The 21,888-nt window shown below is 39.2% G+C and overlaps 1 protein-coding gene and 1 pseudogene across 2 annotated transcripts in view; both read left to right on the forward strand.

Moving 5' to 3' along the window:
- LOC149260620 (uncharacterized) overlaps nt 1-21,888 on the forward strand; it is a 368,482-nt gene that overhangs the window by 182,628 nt on the left and 163,966 nt on the right. The gene's annotated exons all lie outside the window — the stretch shown is intronic.
- On the forward strand, nt 16,424-17,989 carry LOC149260621 (fumarate hydratase 1, mitochondrial pseudogene; annotated as a pseudogene).

Below are 21,888 nucleotides of genomic sequence, written 5' to 3' on the forward strand. Positions count from 1 at the left end.
TAGTGAGTGTGAAGACCCTATGTGTTGGTTGTAGATGGACTTATGATCAAATAGAGGGCAGGATTGGATAGCTGAGTTCAGTGGCCTAAAGAAGTTTGTGCACTGATAGAGGCAGTGTTGCAAAATAGAAGCGAAGCTCCCATAGTGTGTTCAAGATACGACAAAGAAGCTTTGATTGTGCACTACATCAGCTAGACCATCTGTGTATCTTGTTCTTGTGAAAATTCGGCTAACCCCGAATCTTATTGCAACAACTGATGTTAATTCTTCTAATTGTTAATTCAATTAAACAATTTACATGTTGTGTGCTACGAAAAATATCGAATTAAATACGCAACAACCTTCACAAATAAAAGACCGTGAAATAAATAAAATGACACAATTATTTTTGGACAAATGTCCCCGGAAAAACCTAACTCGGGAAAACCGGTGCAGTAGCTGAGGGTTTTATTATTATGCAACAATGAAATAAACTGAGTACAATTGGATGCCGAAACTGGCAATCCTACAGAGAAATACTGGCAAGAAAATCTAGTGAGGAGAAATTCCTCACTCCATAGGCAAATCTTGACACTGACCTCAGCTCAAATTGAGTCGTCCAAACTGCCTCTGCGCAGTCACTGCATCACCCTAGCGCAGTTGCTGTTGCTCTCAGCTTGGAATAGCTTCTTCTCAAGCCGTCTAACCAGCTGCTGTCTGAAGAAACATCTCTCTTGGCCTCTGGAACCTCTGCCCATCTTCTGGCACTGAAATTCTGCTTCTCCTCAGCAATTTGACTTTGCCTCTAGAGGCTACCACGCTGCTCTATGTTAGCCTCTCTGTGGCTTCTTTGCCTCTCCACAATTGCACTAAACGGATCAAGAAACCTTCCTCCAACTTCATTGTCCCTACCCCTCTCTCACTGATTCGATTTCTCTGGCTCTCTCTCCGGCAATTGAATGTTGCTACTCATGAAATCGATCTGCTCATGAAATCGAATTGCATAAGTGTATCTCTCCAAGCCCCATCGACTTCTTCTTATAATCCTCTGTTGAGACTTCAACGACCAAGATTAGATCTTAATCGATGGCTAGGATTAACTTGAAGTCGATCCATGTGAGTTTCTAAGACATTCACTCCTTAACTTAATTAATTTTGATTAATTAGTCATATTCCCTAAAGTTTAGACTTAGGAAATATTTAAACACTGACTAATAATATAATTAATTCATTTCTAGGAGGAATTTCCAGAAACGATTTCTGGGTTTTGGAGATCTCATGTATTCTAGTCTCTCCACAAAATTTCAAGGCTACAACACATCCGATGCTACAAAAACTACACTCCCTCTTAGCGAGGAATGTGTTCTAGAGTTGCTGCCTCCTATAGCAACACTTTGTCTTTACATCATCTCCTCTCACGCTGTTGATGTCTGGCTGCTGCTGCCCACCAACTACTGCGCAACTTCGATATGTACTGCATCTGTGCTGTTGCTGACCCTGCTAAATTCCTACCAACCTTGCATCTGCACTGCAACTCCCTCTTCATCTATTGTTGCTACAACTGCAACATCTGCAATTGAAAAACATCCTGAATACTGAATCAACTGTGATGAGTATGATGCATTTGTCTCCTGAGTCTCAGATTGCTGCTAGTATCTACGCTGTCACTGAGGCATCTGTGCTCTTGCGGACTCTGCATTGTGCCACCTACACTGCTGCCAACTTTGCACTGCGCTCCCCAACATCTGACTGCAACTAGACTTTGCATCTGTCACTCTGGCATCTGACTGCATCTACTGCCACTGATCCATCCTGCTATTGAAATATTGTGAGCTCCCGTAGCAAGGTACTGATTCAAGAGGTGGACCTCCTCAAGAATCCTGCCCATTTGTAACCCTCTGGGGCTACAACACCAAGTCACCTCACCTCACTCCTGGAGGTATGTCTGCAAACATGGGAAGTCTTTCTTTAGCCTAAAGGACAACCGATCAATCTCGGCATGAGCTGTTGCCTGGTCCTGCTTCTCCTCCTTGTCCTTCTTCCTGAGAGGACACTGGGTAATGTAGTGGCCAAGTTCACCACATCTGAAGCAATTGACCTTTGACAGGTCCTTCTTCTTTTGCTGCTCACCCTGTCCCTGACTGGGGCCATTCAATGCTAGGGCCACATTCTCCTCCTCCTTCACCTACTTTGACCCGCTGCTGCTGCCAATGATGGAGCTCTTCAAAAGAACTCGTCTCAACTCCTCCTGTTGCAAATCAGCCCATATCCTATCCCAACCATTGTTTTAAAAGCCGACCGGCTTGGAACTGACTCGACCGAGTTGGTCTGAGCCGGTAAAAAAAATTTCTAACCCGACCTTCGAACCGGTTCGGTCGGCCGGGTTAAGACTGAGCCAGCCGAGTCATGTCTTAACCCGGTCTGCTCGGTCTTAACCCGACCGGTTTGGCCGAGTCCGTATCAACTCGGCCGGGTCACTTCATGCGGCCAGTAAACCCATAAAACTGCCTTTTTTTTGATTTTTTTATGTTTTTGCTGTGTTGGGGACTCCAAATGGTTTTATTAATTGGTTAGTTGGTCTTTGGGGTCCATTCCCCTCTCCCAAACCCTATTTAACCCACTCAACTCCTCTCATTCTCTCACAACCATCTCATGCATTTGAGTGAGAACTTCAGTGAGAGTTTGTGAGGAGTTGTTGAGTTTGTTTTTGGAGCAGCAGTGAGGAGTCTTGGGCAAGCATTGTAGTTGGAGTGAGGAGCTTCTTGGGTAGCCATTTGGAGCAGCATTGAGGAGTTGATTTCTTGGAGCAAGCTTGAGGAGGCAGTTTGTGCCTGGAGGTATTTTTTTTCACTTGTACAAATCTGTTTTTGCTTATTAAATTTTAGGTGCATATCTAGAAATCCTAAAGAGTGTTTTTGTGAAGGAAATGAACATTGAATCAATGTTTTTTTTTTGTTGTTCTTGTTTCTCATTTTCAGATTGTTTGCTTTCATTTCCAAGTCAAAAAATGGCACCTAGAGTGAAAGATGTTGCTTGGGCATATGTTGAAATGGTTGATAGTCAAATGCATTGCAAATTTTGCCATAGGAAAATTAAAGAAGGTCTTGGGGGCATTAATAGGCTGAAACAACACTTGGCGGGGATTAGAGGCCAAATTACTCCATGTACCTCACCAGAATTTGGGGAGATTAGGAAGGAATTGTTAGCCAACTTTGAGAAGTTTAAAGAAGATAAGGCTAGGCAAAAAGAGTTAGAGGCTGAAATTGGGAGGAAGAGGGAGATACAAAAAATGATGGCTACCAACCCCCATTATGATTTTGAGGGTTCTTCCTCTATCCCTCGTACCGATGCATCCAACCCTTTTCGATATGTTCCTCCCTCTTTTGATTCTATTCAAGAAAAGGGAAAGGGTAGAATGAAAAAGGGTGATATGACTATCAAAAGTTATTTCACTCCCTCCTCTCCATCAGATGCACATGGTCCTCAAGCTAGTAAAAGTCAAATGCAGCCCACTTTAGATGACCATTGGAAGAAATAATTGAGGGAGACTGCTTGTGATTAGATAGCTAGATGGTGGTATGACGCTGATATCCCCTTTAATGCTTCCTGTTTAACATATTATGAGCCTATGTTTGATGCCATACATGCTGTTGGAAAAGGCTTCAAAGGCCCTACTATGCATGAGCTAAGGGGGTATCGTTTGCAGAAAGAAATTGCCTCCATTAATGAGTATTTGAAATATTTCAAGGACTCATGGGCAAGAACAAGATGTACCATCATGTCAGATGGATGGACTGATCAAAGAAACCATACCATCATAAACTTTCTTATCTTTTGCCCAGGGGGAACCATGTTTTTAAAATCAGTTGATGCATCTGATAAGGTAAAAGATGGGAAATTGTTGTTTCAGCTATTGGGTCAGGTTGTTGAGGAGGTGGGGGTGGCTAATGTTGTTCAAGTCATCACAGATAATGCCTCTAACTATGTTCTTGCTGGTAAACTGTTAGAGGAAAAACACAAGACCATCTTTTGGACCCCATGTGCTGCACATTGCATAGACCTCATGCTTGAGGATATTGGAAAATTAGAATGGGTCAAAAACACTGTAGATCATGCCAAAATCACAACAAAATTTATCTACAATCATTCATGGATTTTGAGCCTCATGAGGAAACACACTAGGGGCAGGGATATTATTAGGCCTGCCATCACTAGATTTGCTACTCATTTGTTGACATTGCAATCTATGCTTTCCCAAAATAGAAACTTGCAAATGATGTTTTCCAGTGATGAATGGAATCAAAGCAATTGGTCTCACAACCTGGAAGACAAAGAATTGAAAAAGAAAGTTAATGAAGAAATATTTTGGAGAAAGGCAGCAGAGATTGTGAAGCCCTCTGAGCCACTGGTTAAGGTGTTGCGGTTGGTGGATGGGGAAAGATTGGCTATGGATCAAGCAAAGGAGCAAATAAAGAGGGCATACAATGATAAAGTGGCTAAGTATGGGCCCATTTGGGCAATCATTGATGAAAGATGGAACAATCAACTCCATCGCCCTATACATGTAGCTGGGTATTTTTTGAACCCAAGGTATCATTATAAAGCTAAGGAGTCAGGAGCTTTAAGGGGGGAGGTTAGAGTTGGACTGGTTGACTGCATTGATCGCATGATCCCATTGGAGACTGATCAGCTGGAGATACATCGACAGGTCACGACCTTCACCAATGCCTCGGGTACCTTTGGGAAGAACCTAGCAAAGATTGCAAGAGAAGCAGATGAGCCAGGTAAACAAAAATTTCAATTTTCAAATTCTTAATAGTTTTTTTAAATTTTGTTAAATCGTTTATAATTTGAAAGTTGGATATACTTTGTAATTTTGTTGAACTAACTCATTACACTCCTATGATTTTTGCAGCACAATGGTTGGAGGCTTTTGGTGGCCATTGTCGTGAATTGCAGAAGTTTGCAATTCATATTTTGAGTCAAACTTGCAGTGCTACTGGGTGTGAGCGCAATTGGTTTGTCTTTGAGAGGATTCACACAAAGAAGAGAAACCGTTTGGATAAAAAACAGTTAAATGATCTAGTCTATGTCCAATACAACCTCTGGCTCAGACGCAAGCAATTGCTGAACAAAAGACCTGATTTAGATCCCATTATGTTGGAAGACATTGATCCAACATCAGATTGGGTACTGGAGAGTCATCTAGTAGAGTTTGATCCTGATGAGGATCTTGATTTTGATTTAGATAGGGAGGTATCACTCGAACATGATGTTCAGTTGAATGTAGATCTCGATCCACTTGTGCTACCAGCCTCAGCCTCACAGCCAGCAAGGACTCCAGTTGCAGGCGCTTCCTCTGCTCAGCCACGACAAAAGCGCAGCCGCATATCTTCTCTATCTCAGCTTGCATCTGCTGCACAGCCTGCTAGTGCTACCACTTCTATAGTTGCAGTTGGAGATGATGATGAGGAGGAACCATGGGGCCCCCTGTCTGACTCTGATGATGATCCAGAGATTGATCCACATGATCTTGGCTCCTCTGACAGTGGCTACTAGCCAGTGGCCCAGTAGTACTGGTCACAGTTTACTTTTGTTGTGGAGGCCATTTCTAGCCTCCTTGGTTATGTGTTTTTGTTTTGAATGTTTGATCATGTATGTATTGGACAGTGCACTGGGTGCCATTTTGATATAATGGATATATTCATGAGCCTACTTGATCATATGTTGTCTTCCATCTATATTCTAATGCTGTGTGTTTGGAAACATGAATGAAAATCTTTAAAATTATGTTTTTTTATAAAATAAATAAATATTTAATGTATTTTTTACAACGATCGAGTCATTGAAATCGAGTCGGCTGAGTTGATACCGAGTCGGAGTCGACCCTCGGTCCAATCAGAATTTTAAAACATTGATCCCAACCTGACAAGGTGTCTCTGCCCAAGATTCTTTGGACAAATACCTGCCACTCCTCTGAGACACTGTGGAGTGCCAATTGTACTAGCTCTATGGGTTGAGGCGTTGCCCCGACAATCGACAACTGATCCCGAATGTCCTGAATCCTGGTGAGGAAGGGGTCTATGCCTTCCCTCTTTTGCATCCTGGTGCATCTCAATTTTTCCTCTAAGTACATCTTCCGTTGCTCGGAAGTGCCTTCATATAGCGTGGAAAGTGTATCTCACATCTCTTTGGTCGTTCCCTTGGACGCTATGTGTGATACAACATGATCTCGGACACCATCTAGGATCAATCTCTTTGCTTGGACCATCTCCTTTATGTACTCCTTCAGCTGATTTGCGTCCTGGGGAACTACTACGACTACATCGATATATGGCTTCAGGCCATATTCATCCAGAAGGAAGAACATGCTTACTTTCCAGATGACATAGTTGGAAGCACCGTCCAACCTGTCCTGATCTCGTAGTCCGATAGTGGCCATCTCAACAAAATAAGTCGAAATCCTCCTCTTCTCATCTGCTCAACTGTTCTTAGGCTCTATGCATTCCCTGCTAGAGTGAGTGAATATGCTCGCAACTACTGCTGATTTGCAAGAGAAAATTGAACTTCTGAAGCTAGAAGTCCCCTGAGGAAAATTTCCCTCAATGTGTGCTCTTTCTTCCTCCTAACGCTATTTTTCACTAGCAACTGCTGCAAAATCTTCGTCTAGCTAGAGATCTACTCTGTAAGGAAAATACTGGCTGCTCCCTCTGCCTCTGGTAATCCTTGAACTGGAGAAATCCGATTTCTTTGTTGCTCTCTTAGAGAAATCGATTTTTCCTCAAGAAATTGACCCTCCTGGCCAAGAAACTGCGTTGCCTCTGAGGGTTTCAAACTGCTGCTTACGCAGAGCTACGAAATTCCTCTTCCCTTCTGCCACTGAGCTCTCTGACTTACAATTTGTGCTCTGATACCATGTGAAAATTCGGCTAACCCCGAATCCTATTGCAGCAACTGCTATTAATTTTTCTAATTGTTAATTCAATTGAACAATTTACTTAGTGTGTGCTACGACAAACATCGAATTAAATACACTGCAACCTTCACAAATAAAATACTGCAGAATAAATAAACACTGGAAGGAATGCTAACACACACACCTAAAATGACACAATTATTTTTGGGCAAATGTATCTGGAAAAACCCAACTCAGGAAAACCGGTGCAACAGCTAAGGGTTTTATTATTGTGCATTAGTGAAATAAACTGAGTACCATTGGATGTCGAAACTGGCAATCCTACAGAGAAATATTGGCAAGAAAATCTAGTGAGGAGAAATTCCTCACTCCACAGGAAATCCTAGCACTGACCTCAACTCAAATTGAGTTGTCCAAACTGCCTATGCGCAGTCATTGCGTCACCCTAGCGTAGTTGTTACTGCTCTCAGCTTGGAACAACTTCTCCTCAAGTCGTTTGACCAACTGATTTTTGAAGAAACGTCTCTCCTGGCCTCTGGAACCTTTGCCCAGCTTCTGGCACTGAAATTTTGCTTCTCCTCAACAATTCGACTTTGCCTCTAGAGGCTACTGCGTTGCTCTGCGTCAACCTCACTGTGGCTTCTTTGCCTCTCTGTAAATGCACTCATTGGACCTGGAATTCTTCCTCTGGCTACAGTGTCCCTGCCCTCTCATTGTTTGATCTCTCTGGCTCTCTTCCTGGCAACTGAATGCTGCTACCCAGGAAATCAATCTGTTCATGAAATCAAACTGCACAAGTGTATCTCTTCAAGTCCCATCGACTTCTTATAATCCTCTATTGAGACTTCAACGACCAAGATTAGATCTTAATCGATGGCTAGGATTAACTTGAAGTTGATCCGTGTGAGTTTCTAGAACATTCACACGTTAATTTAATTAATTCTGATTAATTAGTCATATTCCCTAAGTTTAGACTTAGGAAATATTTAAAAACTGACTAATAATCTAATTAAGTCATTTTTAGGCAGAATTTCTAGAAGATTTATGGGTTTTGGAGATCTCATGTATTCTAGCCTCTCCACAAAATTTCAAGGCTAGAACTCATCTGATGCTACAAAAACTAACAATATTTGTATTCTTGTACTAGTGGATGTATGAGGGTCATTATCCCCGATACAGGAGCCCTAGACTGTTGTGTGATCAGTATGATTAATATAACGAAGTTGGGTTATTGTAAAATGGTGTAAAATGTTGTATATATTTTGTGCACTAGTAGTACTACTACTGTATATTATTCTGTTGTGCAAAGTAGTGTTGTTGTGATACTTGGATTGGTAGCGTCAATGATTTAATATTCTATCCTAGACTCCAGTATCGTTGGAAAAAAACACCTCCTTTGCCACAACTCTCCCATATCTCTATTATTGTTGCTGCTAACCAGTGCCTTTGGAGCTTCAAACTGCAACTTATACAACTTGTTGCTTCTAACACCAATCTCCTTTGCTAACTTCCAATCTTGGTGTTTCAGGTACACCTTTTGTCCTCGAAAGAGTGCATTCTACCACTTATCCTAAAGAGTAGATACTGGAATTATATCCATACCCATACCTGGCACATGTAACACATCTATTATTCTTTCCCAAATCCCTCTGAAATGTGATTGTCCCTCTGCGAACTATAATACACTCTAACTCATGTCATGTGACACAATGCCACACTATCGATGTACCAAACAACTATGGTTGTTTAAGATAGGAAGGAAATGAGAGTGAACTCATTCTTGTTAAAGACATACATGGCGGAGGCAATATGAAAGATAAACATTAGATTACTTTTCTTATTCACAATGATACATATTTATAATACATAGGAATGACCCTTGGTTTCATATTCCAAGAGGTCCCTTGGACTCCCTTTGGCTGTTCAACTTCCACACCAACGCTTAGAGGATTAGGTGTCCAACATTCCCCACCTTAATCCGAAGGGGTATGTATGAGTCGAAGAAGAGAGCTGTAATACAAAATATGCAAAAATGCATGGCAACACTAGGGTAAATGTGCTCTTTGAAATGTTGGTATAAAGGGGGTGGTTCAAGGATAACCACCAACATTGGAATGCTTAGTGCAGTTCCTAGAACTCTTCCAAATTTGGCATGAAGCTGAGGTCTTCTGCTAGAGGAAGTGCTCCTCACGTTTTGAAGAGGGAAACCTTCAACTTTGAAAGGGAGGGAGGTCTCACCTTGCATAAAAAGAGAGAACCTCAACCTGAAAAGAGAGGTCTCAACCTGTGATGGTTTAAGGATGACCACCAACTCTGGAATGCTTGATGAAATTCCTGGAACTCTTCCAAAACTGGCAAGAAGCTGAAGTCTTCTGTTAGAGGAAGTGTGCCCAATTTTTTGAAGAGGCATCACCAACTGAAGGCATGTTCAGGGGCATCTTTGTCTCTGGCTACAACTCTGAATCTGGTATGGAAGGTTGTGGCTCAGGCTTACTTGATGTGGCTTTGGAGCTTGTAGATGACCATCACTTCCCCCATGTCAGATACAAGGTGAGATGATGGAGAAAGCTCAATTACAAGACTGTTCAATACTCTAGAACACGTTCTGACATATGACTGAAATATCTTCTTTGCTGTTGAAGCCCATTGCCAAGAAGCCATCCATCCAAGATGAATCTTTGTTTTTGCAAGAGGCTTGTTTTTGAAGCATCTGTGTGAAGAATGAGTGGTTTTATGACAATGCTTACATGGATGAAGATCAGAGCAATGATCTTTCATATGGCCAACTCTTTCACAATGTTGGCATTTCACAATCTCTTGTTGTTGCTGTGGAAGAGGAGTAGAATTTGGGACAACTGAGGATGAATTGTCATGAAGAAATCCAACACTCTGAAACTGAATGGGCTTTGAGTAATCTGGAATATGAAAGGAAACCTCCTTTTCATATCCAAGACTTGTTCTGTGTTTGTTATGGAGAAGCTCTTCCCAAGGTTTGATGATGGGCTTGGGAAGTGCAGACTGAACTTCTGCATCTGCATGTGACTTTGTTGCTTCATTGGGCACTGGATCAACTTGTTGCTTGTGGGAGTCTGTTTCAATGTTTTGAACCGAAATAAGTTCAGAATGATGACTATACTTCTGTAACTCCTCTTGCTGTAGCTGTGATTCAACTTGCAAAAATTCAATGTTTTCTTGTGCATGTTGTAAAGAGGTTTGAATATCTCTGACAGTGTCTTTGCTGACTTTAACTATGCTTCCACCAGTAGATAAGATTAGAGTGCTTAATAACTCTAATAATCCATGAATTTTCTCCATTATTCAAACAATCAAGTCAACAAATGACCGAAAATGCACTTGTAGAAACAATAATGGTTTGAGAAAATTAATTTGCCAACTTCTCAACAGGAATCAAGGCAATTTTTTTTTTTTTTCTTCTTTTAATTTATTTATTTTTTATTATTATTATTATTATTTTTTTAATTAATCTACCAAACCTTCAAAATGGACAAGAATTCAAATCCATAGAGTCTGCGCATTTCCATGCTCAAATTCAGCGCCCTCTTGTTCACAAATTCTACCCAAAGTACACAAAATCTCTTTAAAAAAAACTCATATATAACATGCCATAACAATTTCAACATGCCAAATAGGATGTCTTTCACCACTCATAAAAATCGAATGGTGTATTATATATCAGTGCCTTTTAAAAGAACCAACACACAACACATAAAGGCGAGTGATATTCACTGCACCGTCTTCAAGAGAAACCATACCTTAACCATTCTAAGCATTCAATTTTGGCACTTGGAATTTTACACTTTGGATGCACAGTTCAGGTCACAACCTTCCATAGTGGTCTTCCATCAAATACAACGAACAATCATCAACCAGGAGATAATGAACAGACCATCCACGCTCACATTGCACTAGCAGATATATCAATGCAGGATTCACCTATGCACCATGCACTAGTTCTCTTTGCTGGTCGACCTCTTCTTTGCCTTCCAAGAAATGCAGCAAACGAAGTTTGGATGACACCAATACTCACAGAATTGTAAACACACCAATGCACCTTCTTAACCTTCAAACGCACAGCACACCACCACATTCCAACACATATTCAACGTACACAGTCATGCTTTTAACCAACACAGTTACGATTGAAATGAGACAGGAGTTATCAACGCACATATAATACTACATTTATATATTACAATTGATATGGTGGTATTGACTGTTGGTATGGCAGAGTATGCCGGAGCAGTGTTATGGTAGTTCGGTGGGAGTGGGAGACAGAAATGGGTGGTGTGAGGAGCGACGTTTTTAAGATGTGATATGACAGACAACGTTATATACCATGTCAATTCCAAGGGTCTAAACACTACCAATGTTCGTGTGGAGAATGTATGCGATGGAATACATTCAACCATCAAAACCAGTGCTAACTTCAATGCACCATAGCCTTTCAAGCCCAGAATGAACCTCTTGTTGTATGATTTTGACCTTAGATTGATGTATGGTATCTACAAGGCAGCTTATGTTGGAGGAATGAATCTGGAACCAGATGCTTTTCGGAGTTGTAAAAGGCCATTCCCCGCATAGGTGCGGTTCTGTATTCAAAGGGATTGCTTGCCGCTTTCTGAAGACATATTCAAGAAAGCAATCAAAGTTTCTATTTGAACTTAACTCTCAACAGGTGAAAAAGCTTACGAAGCTCTTTCGACCTGTACCACAGTTTAATGCTCGCCCTGAAATTCTACGCATCCCTGTTGAGGAACTACACAGAGAGGAACTGCGTCGAGAAGAATTGCGCCAACTTCAAAAATGGAGTCGGGGAATGCTACGAGTCGTTTGCAGTGGGAGGAGGTATGGTGGTATTTGAGGACTGGGTATGGAGGCTGAATGCGAGGACTATGTATGGAAATGGTAACATAGTCAATGGAGGCCGAACACTGTAGAATGGGAGAAACTATTCGTCAGAGCCATGATTGGTGGTATGGTGGTTTGAAGCCACGATGCCAGAACAACGACGGTTTGATGCCAAAACACGAGATTTGCCAAACACAGTCAGGCCAACAATGTGTAATCCGTGCTTGTAGGAGGAACGATATTACCTTATTTTGGGAATTCGACAGTCAATCCTACACACACCATCATTCAATCCTCCACAACTTTCAACCTATTTCACGCTCACCTTGGTCTCCATGCTCACGACAACAACGTTGGACATAGAATAATGGCAGAAGAAATGGCATTCAATGCACATGACGAGGAGCGTTATGTGAAGTGTTAACTGGGCAGGGTATTTTTCTATTTCAAGACTGCAAACAATGCAGAGACTAGGCGTTACAATGCAGAGAATGAATTAATCATATTCGATAACTGGCAAAGAATGGAGCAATGGAGAAATGGCAGAGGCCCTTTTTTTGCATGGGAGAATATACAGAGCGCTTGTCAGAAAAATTAAGAGAAACAGGTCCAACAAATTGTGGGCAGAGATTGCAGCTAGAATTTAGTTGAGAAAACATTCATGAAATGCAGAACTGATGGCAGAACTGACCTGCACAGAAAGGCCATAAAACAAGTGGCTCAAATATGAGCAGGGCAGGATATCGCCCGCTTTGATACCATGTTAAACACATACATGGTGGAGGCAATATGAAAGATAAACATTAGATTACTTTTCTTATTCACAATGATACATATTTATAATACATAGGAATGACCCTTGGTTTGATATTCCAAGTGGTCCCTTGGACTCCCTCTGGCTGTTCAGCTTCCACACCAACCCTTAGAGGATTAGGTGTCCAACAATTCTCAAGTCTTGAAGATAGTTCATCAATGTTTGTTGAAGTTGTTGTCTACTGCTTCTTCTTTTCACCTTTCTTCCTCTTAGAACATTGAATAACATAGTGTCCTTGTTGATGACAACCAAAACGCCTGATTTTACTCGTGTCTTTCTTCTTGTTTTCTCCATTGGGATTAGACCCTTTGCTTGGGTGTTGTCGGGTTTGCCCTTTTTTGGAAGATCAACGTTGTCGTCATCCTCACCCTTCTGGTGATTGCTGCAACCTGCATTGATATAGCTCTTCCTAAGCTCTTCTTCATTGGAATCGCTCCAAAGATGATGCCAGTTAAGAAGGTCTTGCTTTCTAGTAATCACCTGGACAGGGACGTCCCACTATTTTGAGAACCCATTCAACGCAGTTCTCATGAGCTCTTCATATTCCACTTTTTCTCAAATAGCTACTAACTCGTCTCTGACTTGTCTGACCCTGGTAAGGTAGTTGACAATGCTTTCTCCCTTGTTTTGTCGGGTGTTTCACAACTTTTCTCTGAGGATCAAATTCTTGTTCATATTTGCACTCTGAAAAAGATTTAAGATGGCATCCCACATCTTCTTACATGTATCCAACTCTGCAATATGGGGTACGATATGATCTTTGATGCCATCTTGGATAATATGCCTAGCTTTGGCATCCTCCTTGCGGTAGGTTACTAACTACGTTGGATCTGTTGGTACAACAACATAGATGCTACATATTCCTTCAGTCCATGTTCCTCCAGCAACAAAAGTATCCTGGATTTCTAGATACCAAAGTTTGATGCACCATCAAGTCTATCTTGATCCCTTAAACCAGTTAAAGCCATTTCTGATACCCTCAAACAATAAAGCCGAATAGATCTAAAGAAAGTCGACTTGTGTGATGAAACCCTTGAATTCTCCTTCAAAACCCTAGGGATCATATAAAGGAAAACCTCAGTGCTATTGTGAGCTCTCATACTAGGTGAAATTTCCACTACACAAAAGGTGCTATTAACCTAGTAAATTATTCTGATTACCTATACACAACAAAATTAAATTTTCAAACATGAACAACACCATTCACCGAATTAAAATGCAAAAGAACATACAAGAAACCAATCACACAAATGACACAAATTTTTTTGGATAAATGTCCCTGGAAAAACCCTAAGGTGTGGAAAACCAATTTTCAGGATGAAGATTTTATTATTAAATCTTCAACAAATTGCAAATGTGAAACTACATTTATTGCTTTCCCTATACTGGCAAATCGATCTTAGCCCTTGTTGATCAAATTGGCTAGGAAAATCCCATGGCCTTTCTTCTACAAACAGTATGGCCCTCAGGAAGCAACTCGACACTTGTACGACCCTCTCTCAGTCCACACATGCGGCCTGAAAGAAGTCGACCTCCTTTGGCAAATCACATGGCCTCCCCTCTACAGAAAATAACTTAGCCAACAAAACCTCCCTGTAAAACTCAGACGCTGGAAGTCTTTCGGATGAAGAATAAGCCTCCGAAAAATCTTTCTCAATTATTGTTGTTGAAACCCTCCTGAGTGTCTCACTAAAAACTCACTGAACAATACTCAACTCAATGTGCTCCAATGTTGCACACTGGTTTCCCTTTATAATCTCTCATTCACAAATGAACGACCAAGATTAGAAGTTATCTTGTCCCAATCAATGGCTAAGATCATCTTAGAAACTTTCAAGAAGCTTCTAGAGGCAAATCGACCTTATCTCAACTAATGTCAATTAATTAACCAATTTTCTAAGTTTTAACTTGGGAAATATTTAAAGAATAATTAATTAACTTAATTAAGACTTTTCCCTAAGTGTAACTTTGGAAAAATTACATGGATTGGGAGATCATTCGTTTTTCTATGTTGCTAGCCTCAATGACACCTCTGAAGGTTATAACACCTGTCCGAGTTACAATATTTAACAGTGGCAATGGTTTAAGAGTGTCATCAATTGCAATAGGGTACACTACATGCATTTCTTGTCATTGAAATGGCAAATGTTGAAACATTTGGTAGATGAAAATGTGGTAATTTTACATCTACACAATATAGATATTTGTTGTAACATAACCAACCCCTAGTCGCCTATATAGATTTGGATGGGTTGCACTTACTATCTAGACCTAACCTCCTTGGTCACCTTAAGGAAGTTGGGTTTTCAAATTTCACCACCTTAAAACTCATTTTTGAGACAATTGTTGTCTTTTGTTCGTTGAGATATTTCCAACGATATAAATTTCATCTTAGTTGTAGCTCTGGACACAAAGTTATGCTTATTTGAAAATATGCTCAATCCAAGTGCCATGTCAACATTTGTACCATGCGATGACTTCGAGTTTCATCGTGATAACTACTATAAAGGAATCAATTCATCGTGTTTGTAATCTCTCATTCACAAATGAACCACCCATATTAGAAGTTATCTTGTCTCAATCAATGGTTAGGATCATCTTGGAAACTTCCAAGATGCTTCTAGAGGCAAATGGACCTTATCTCAACTAATGTCAATTAATTAACCAATTTTCCTAAGTGCTAACTATTGAAATATTTAAAGAATCATTAATTTAATTAATTAAGACATTTTCTCTAGGTGAAACTTAGGAAAAATTACATGGTCTTGGAGATAATTCATTTTTCTGTGTTCTTAGCCTCAATGACACCTCTCCGAGTTATAATATTTAATAGTGGCAATGGTTTAAGATTGTCATCAATTGCAATAGGTTACACCACATGCATTTTTTGTCATTGAAATGCCAGATGTTGAGACATTTGGTAGATGAATTTTCACCATCAAATAACTAATTTCCATAGTCTATGTGTTACGAACATAAATTGTATAAAATAAAATAAACATAAATAAATATAAATAATAAATAATGAAATGATGATTATGTTAAATAATCATTAAGTGAAAAGGCATGTCTAAAAGACATGCCTAGTCACGAAAGGACACATGCTTAGGTATATATGCGGGTCCTCATTGTAACATTCAACATCACTTGTACATTTTATATATATTAATAAATTATTATTACAAATACCTCGTGTATTTTACATTAAGTCGACAAGCTATAAGTTTGGTTGCTTCAGTGGTATCGGAGCCATGCTGCACAATATAACCATGCGAGTCCTTGAACATTTTTCGCCGCACAATATGTCGTTAAGTTTTCGCCTTGAATTCATTGAGCAGTTTGAAAAGATTCAGCAATGGTAAGAATCATATGCCAAAGTTAAAGCATGTCTAAAGGAAATCGATAATAAGGAAGATGATAATGACAGTGAAGAAACAAAACAAGGTGAAGTAGGAGAAGAAGATTTTGATCATGAACATGAAGATGTGATAGATAATGATGAATATGAAAAGGATATCGATCAAGATGAGGATCTAGATGAAGATGATGTGGATGAGGACTATCTTGAGAAACAAGAAGATGAACAATATCATAACAATGAGGAAGGTGACATATTTGAAAAAGTAAAAGTGGATTATGGGAAAAAGGTTTTAGAGATTCGTCCATCAATTGAATGGCAGAAGGGAAACACCCTTGAGTTTTTACTAGACTCATTAGGCTTATCAAATTCGAATAATGTTATGCCGTTGTATATTAGAGATGATCGGACGGATGAAGAGGAGGGTTCTGGCGGCTTTAATACTACAAAGAAAATGAAAGTGTCGGAGGAAGACACAGGCAGGGAGCTCCAAAACATTGCTTGGGACACTAGGTGGTGTGATATAATGGCATTCATTTCAGCATATCGACGCCATCTATCTATATCTACTGCATCTTCCTTGATGCATGGCATATCATTTACATACAACAGATCACTTTCGACAACTTTTAGAGAGGAGAGGGACACATTTGGTCCCATCAATGTACCAACAGACAAATTATGGGGTGCACAGACTCAACGGTCACTGCAAAACTTTGAAATTGGTGGAGAGCGTGAGCAGATGCCTGAACAAATTATACAATCATTTGGTGTTCTAAAAAAATGCGCTGCTAAGGTTAATATGGAGTATGGTCTTGACCCAACCATTGGGAAAGCGATAATGCAAGCTGCTCAAGAAGTTGCTGAAGGAAAGTTGAACAATCATTTCCCTTTGGTCATTTGGCAAACTGGTAGTGGGACTCAAAGTAACATGAATGCTAACAAGGTGATTGCACATCGTGCTGCTAAAATTCTTGGAACGAAAAGTGGTGAAAAATGTGTACATCCAAATTACCATGTCAATCTCTCTCAATATTCTAATGATAGATTTCCCACTATTATGCACATTGCTGCAACAATGGAAATGAACTCAGAATTCATACCAAGCTTGCGACAACTTCTTTCTACATTGGAAGCTAAGAGCAATGAATTTAAGGATATAGTGAAAATTGGGCATACACATACCCAAGATGCAACACTGCTAACTCTTGGTCAAGAGTTTAGTGGTTATGCTACCCAGGTGAAATACGACATAGAACGTGTTAAAAACTCATTACCTCGTATATACCAGCTTGCACAAGGAGGGACTGCAGTTGGAACTGGTCTCAATACTAAAAAAGGGTTTGACATTAAAATTGCTGCAACTGTTGCTGAAGAAACACAACTACCATTTATTACAGCTGAGAACAAGTTTGAAGCTTTGGCAGCACATGATGCTTTTGTTGAAACTAGTGGAGTTGTGAACACTGTTTCAGTTTCTCTAATGAAGATAACAAATGATATACGTTTCCTAGGAAGTGGGCTTTGCTGTGGACTAGGTGAACTGCTATTACCTGAAAACAAACCTGGCAACAACTTCATGCCTGGAAAGATGAACCCTACTCAATATGAGGCTTTGACAATGGTTTGTGCTCAGGTTATGGGAAACCATGTTGCAATTATAGTAGGGGGATCAAATGGTCATTTTAAGCTTAATGTTTTAAAGCTATTGGTCGCAAGTACTCAACTTCAGTGTTTGACATTGGTAGGAGATGCTATAGCTTCATTTGCAAAGAATTGTGTAAGGGGAATTCAGGCCAACCATCGAATTTTGGGCATCGGACTATCTGTCGTCGAAGCAGGGTCAGAGTATTTGCCAAACTATCATGCAGGACCATCGAAGCTCGATTTGTCATACCAAGGCTCGATCTGTCATACCTATCGATTCTTCCGACAACACACAACAATGTTCTTGCCATCGCTTGTCCTGCTAGATCTTCTTCCTCTATCCACTGCGTTAGACCATATGAGACGCCCGACAAAACTTGATAAGACGTGCCCGTTGGAATTGTAATTGGCTCGTGGCTATTGGAGTTACGGTTAAATTAGTGGGGAGCACATATATTAGTTTTGTGTTTTAGTGAATCGAGAGCACAATGATTTTGCTTAGTGAAGAGATGAGACTGGAAAAATCCCACAAATGTAGCATAGGCTATACAGTGACGTGGAAGGTTTCACGGCTTGCAAACCCAATGTGACGTAGGTTGATCATCAATGTGGACTTGTGAGTGTAACACTGCAATATGGACCTTGGAGCACATATATCAATTAAAAAAATAAAAATAATATGTATATATATATATTATTAATAAAAAAATAATAATGATATCAATTAAAAAATTTAAAATAAAATAATAATGATATATATATATATATATATATATATATTAAAAAAAAAACCTAGTTCCAAAATAATATCACCAGAGAATTATACATGTTGAGGTACCAGTGACCAATTATCAAAAATGATGTGAGCCAAGTGAAGACAATTATTCAAGGTTATCAAAATGATGTGAGCTAAGCAAAGACAATTATTCAAGGTTATCAAAATGACGTGAGCCAAGTGAAGACAATTATTCGAGGTTAAAGTGAAGGAAACTGCCAACAATAAGCTTTGAGGACAAAGCTTTTGAAGGAAGGGGCAATGTTACGAACATAAATTGTATAAAATAAAATAAACATAAATAAATATAAATAATAAATAATGAAATGATGATTATGTTAAATAGTCATTAAGTGAAAAGGCATGTCTAAAAGACATGCCCAATCATGAAAGGACACCTACTTAGGTATATATGCGGGTCCTCATTGTAACATTCAACATCACTTGTACATTTTATATATATTAATAAATTATTATTACAAATACCTCTTGTGTATTTTACATTAGGTCGACAAGCTATAAGTTTTGTTGCTTCACTATGTGAAACTCCAAAGGCGTTATCCTAGGCCAGTCAAGCTCACTTTAAAGTTTAAAGAGATTTGAGCATGATATTGAGAGAAACTTGCTCATCTAAGCTGCCTCTATAATTTTCTTCCACCAAAGTCACAATGATAAGTGCTCTTTCTCCACAACCAAGGTGCTAACACAACAAAGATACTTCTCCAGGATTCTAGGTGTTATCTACGCTACTGCCAAGACACTAATCCAAAATACATGTTAATCTGGGGATCGAGGTACCATTTAGGCTATTGCCAAGGCATTAAACCAACACATACTATTTCAGGGATCTAGATACCATCTAGGCTACTGCCAAGGTATCAACCCAACAAATACTGTTTCAGGGATCTAGATACCGTCTAGGCTACTACCAAGGTATCAACCTAACAAATACTATTTCAGGGATCTAGATACCTTTTAGGCTATTGCCAAGGTATCAACCCTACATCTTATAGGGATCTAGGTAGGCTTCTGCCGAGGTACCAACCCTACGCACCATCATACAGGCTATTCAACCTAAGGTAAAAAAATTCTTTGTACCATACATGCTCCTAGCCTAAGGTACAACAACCAGTCACCATGATCCGGTAGACACCTCAACCTCATGGTATACAAACTAGTATAGGTTTTGCTATAACCAAGGTCAAACTTCTAGAAACAATTGTGTTACAACTAGACAGGGTTGGCCAAACCCTAGAGGACATTCCTCACACCATAGGGTCAAACCCTAAAGGATCCTTTACATCACAGGGTTGCCATTATCTTGGTCAAACCCTAACATCACATGCCTATCATAACTTTGGCTATAAAATATAATATAAAGATAATACTTAAAGACATACCTCAAAACTTGAGAATTAGACTGCTCCTTCTGAGTCCAAAGCTTAAATTCAAGGTTCTTCAAAGCTCTTTCTGAATCCACAACCCTTTCAAGATTCAAAGCTCCCTTTGAATCCAAGACTTGTCACAAACTTTGTTTTGATATTATAACTTCTTTTAGCTCAAACAATCATGTACCTACAATTCTCTTAAGAGAGATCACAAAAGAATAGTTACAATCAAGTAATGAAAATAAAGCAAGAGACTAGTTTTACTAAAGGAAATTCAATAATAGTACAAGAAGGAATAAAGAGCAATTATCTCTCTATGAACAACAACATCTCCCTCTTGATCTTGTATTTCTCGCATCCATCCATTAGATCAATGTCCTCGATCTAGACATAATTATGGTTTCTTTGATTCAACAACTCATACTATGGTTTTGTCCAAACCCTAGGCATTCTCTTATCAAGCCTTTCTAGACTAGCAAACCCTAGAAATAAAAAAGTTGTAAAACCCTAATTGTTCTTTTGCAAATAATGAATCTATCTAGGGTTTTTGTCCAAAAACCCTAAAGTCAATTATGCATATGATTCATATTAGGGTTTTTCTCACAAACCCTAAATTCAAAATCCTAAATATATTTTTACACAAGGGATATATTACACTAGGGTTTTGTCAAAAACCCCTTAAACCCTTCTTGTTCAATAGTATAAATCTCTGACATCAAATCTTTTGTTTTGGCCTTCTTTGTTGGTTTGTTAGTGTCAACAACAACAACCTGATCTCTTTCTCTTTTCCTATTGTCATTCATTCTCTTAGGACATTGGTTTCTATAATGACCAAATTTGTGACAATGGAAACATTGAACCTTTGATAAATTTGTCTTCCTTTGTTGAGAAGGATTTTTACTTGAGCCTTTGTTTTGAAAACCAAATTTCTTACTTTCTCCTTTCTTCTTGAAGCGAGCTGCATAAGCATTAGAGATAGAATTTTCTTCTTCTTGTTTTCCTTCCATTAGTGTAAGTCTAGCTTCTTCTTGAGAGCAAGCTGTCCACAACTCTTCAAAGGATGGAGCCTCTTTCCAGCTATTTATACCGACTGCGAAAGCATTCCAGGATCTAGGTAATCCTAAAAGTGCTGAAATTACAAGTTCTTTATCAGGGATGATTTCATCAATTGCTTGAAGTTCATCTCTTAGACGAGATCCTTACGAAATATGAAGACACGGTGTCATCTTTTGTCATCTTGATATTTTGAAGCTCATTCTTCAAGCTTGCTACTTGACCAATATTGTTGATTGTAAATAGTTTAGAGAGAGCATCATACATCTTCTTTGAGGTATCTAGGTTGGAAATATAGGGAATTAGATTGTCTTTGATTGAATCCATAATGAGGCTCATGGCAATTATATCATTTTACTTGAACTTTTCTTTCTCTGTGCCATCTGTTGGTTCTTTATTTTGCCTTTCACGATATCCAAAACTTTGTTTCTTGCAAGGATAAGATCAATCCTTGTTTTCCAGGCTCTAAAATTTGAAGCTCCTTGTAATTTGTTTTTTGACTTCATTGAGGATGCCATTAGTATAGATCAGATTAGAATATCAATGTCTCTTTAACAAAGATCCAGTCTCCAAGAATGATCTTGATCTCACTGTTCCTTCCTTTACCAAGGCTTTTCAACCATAAGCTCTGATACCATGTTGGAATTTCAAGAAAGATGATGAAATTCCTTAACTTGATAATTACTTGTGAATATTATGTTCTTTTATTATCTTCAATATTTCTTCATCAAGCAATTATCAGATCAACCACAATACACACGAAAAGAGACAAAGATTTATCCTGGGAAAGCCCCTGTGGGGAAAAACCCAACAACCTTCTTCTTAGAGAAATCTTCAAATCAACAAGAGAAATCAAAGTCAATGTAGCCTTCCACAAGTGCTAGAGTCCTCTTCACAACGTCTTTCAATAGGATTACAAACTTGAAAAATATTTAAAACTTTAGATCGAGACTTCAGCCTCAGCTTAGAGATCTTGGTCCTCTTCACATAATCCAGATCTCTGTTTATTCTGCTATCTTCACAAACTTCGGGTCACAAACTTAAGATCTCAACTTCACTTAGACCTTTGTAGCTTCAGATTCTCTTTAG

Source organism: Pinus tabuliformis, chromosome 6 (assembly GCF_031772625.1).
Source record: "Pinus tabuliformis cultivar Carrire ecotype Pingquan chromosome 6, CPIR1, whole genome shotgun sequence".
NCBI classification, from domain to species: domain Eukaryota; kingdom Viridiplantae; phylum Streptophyta; class Pinopsida; order Pinales; family Pinaceae; genus Pinus; species Pinus tabuliformis.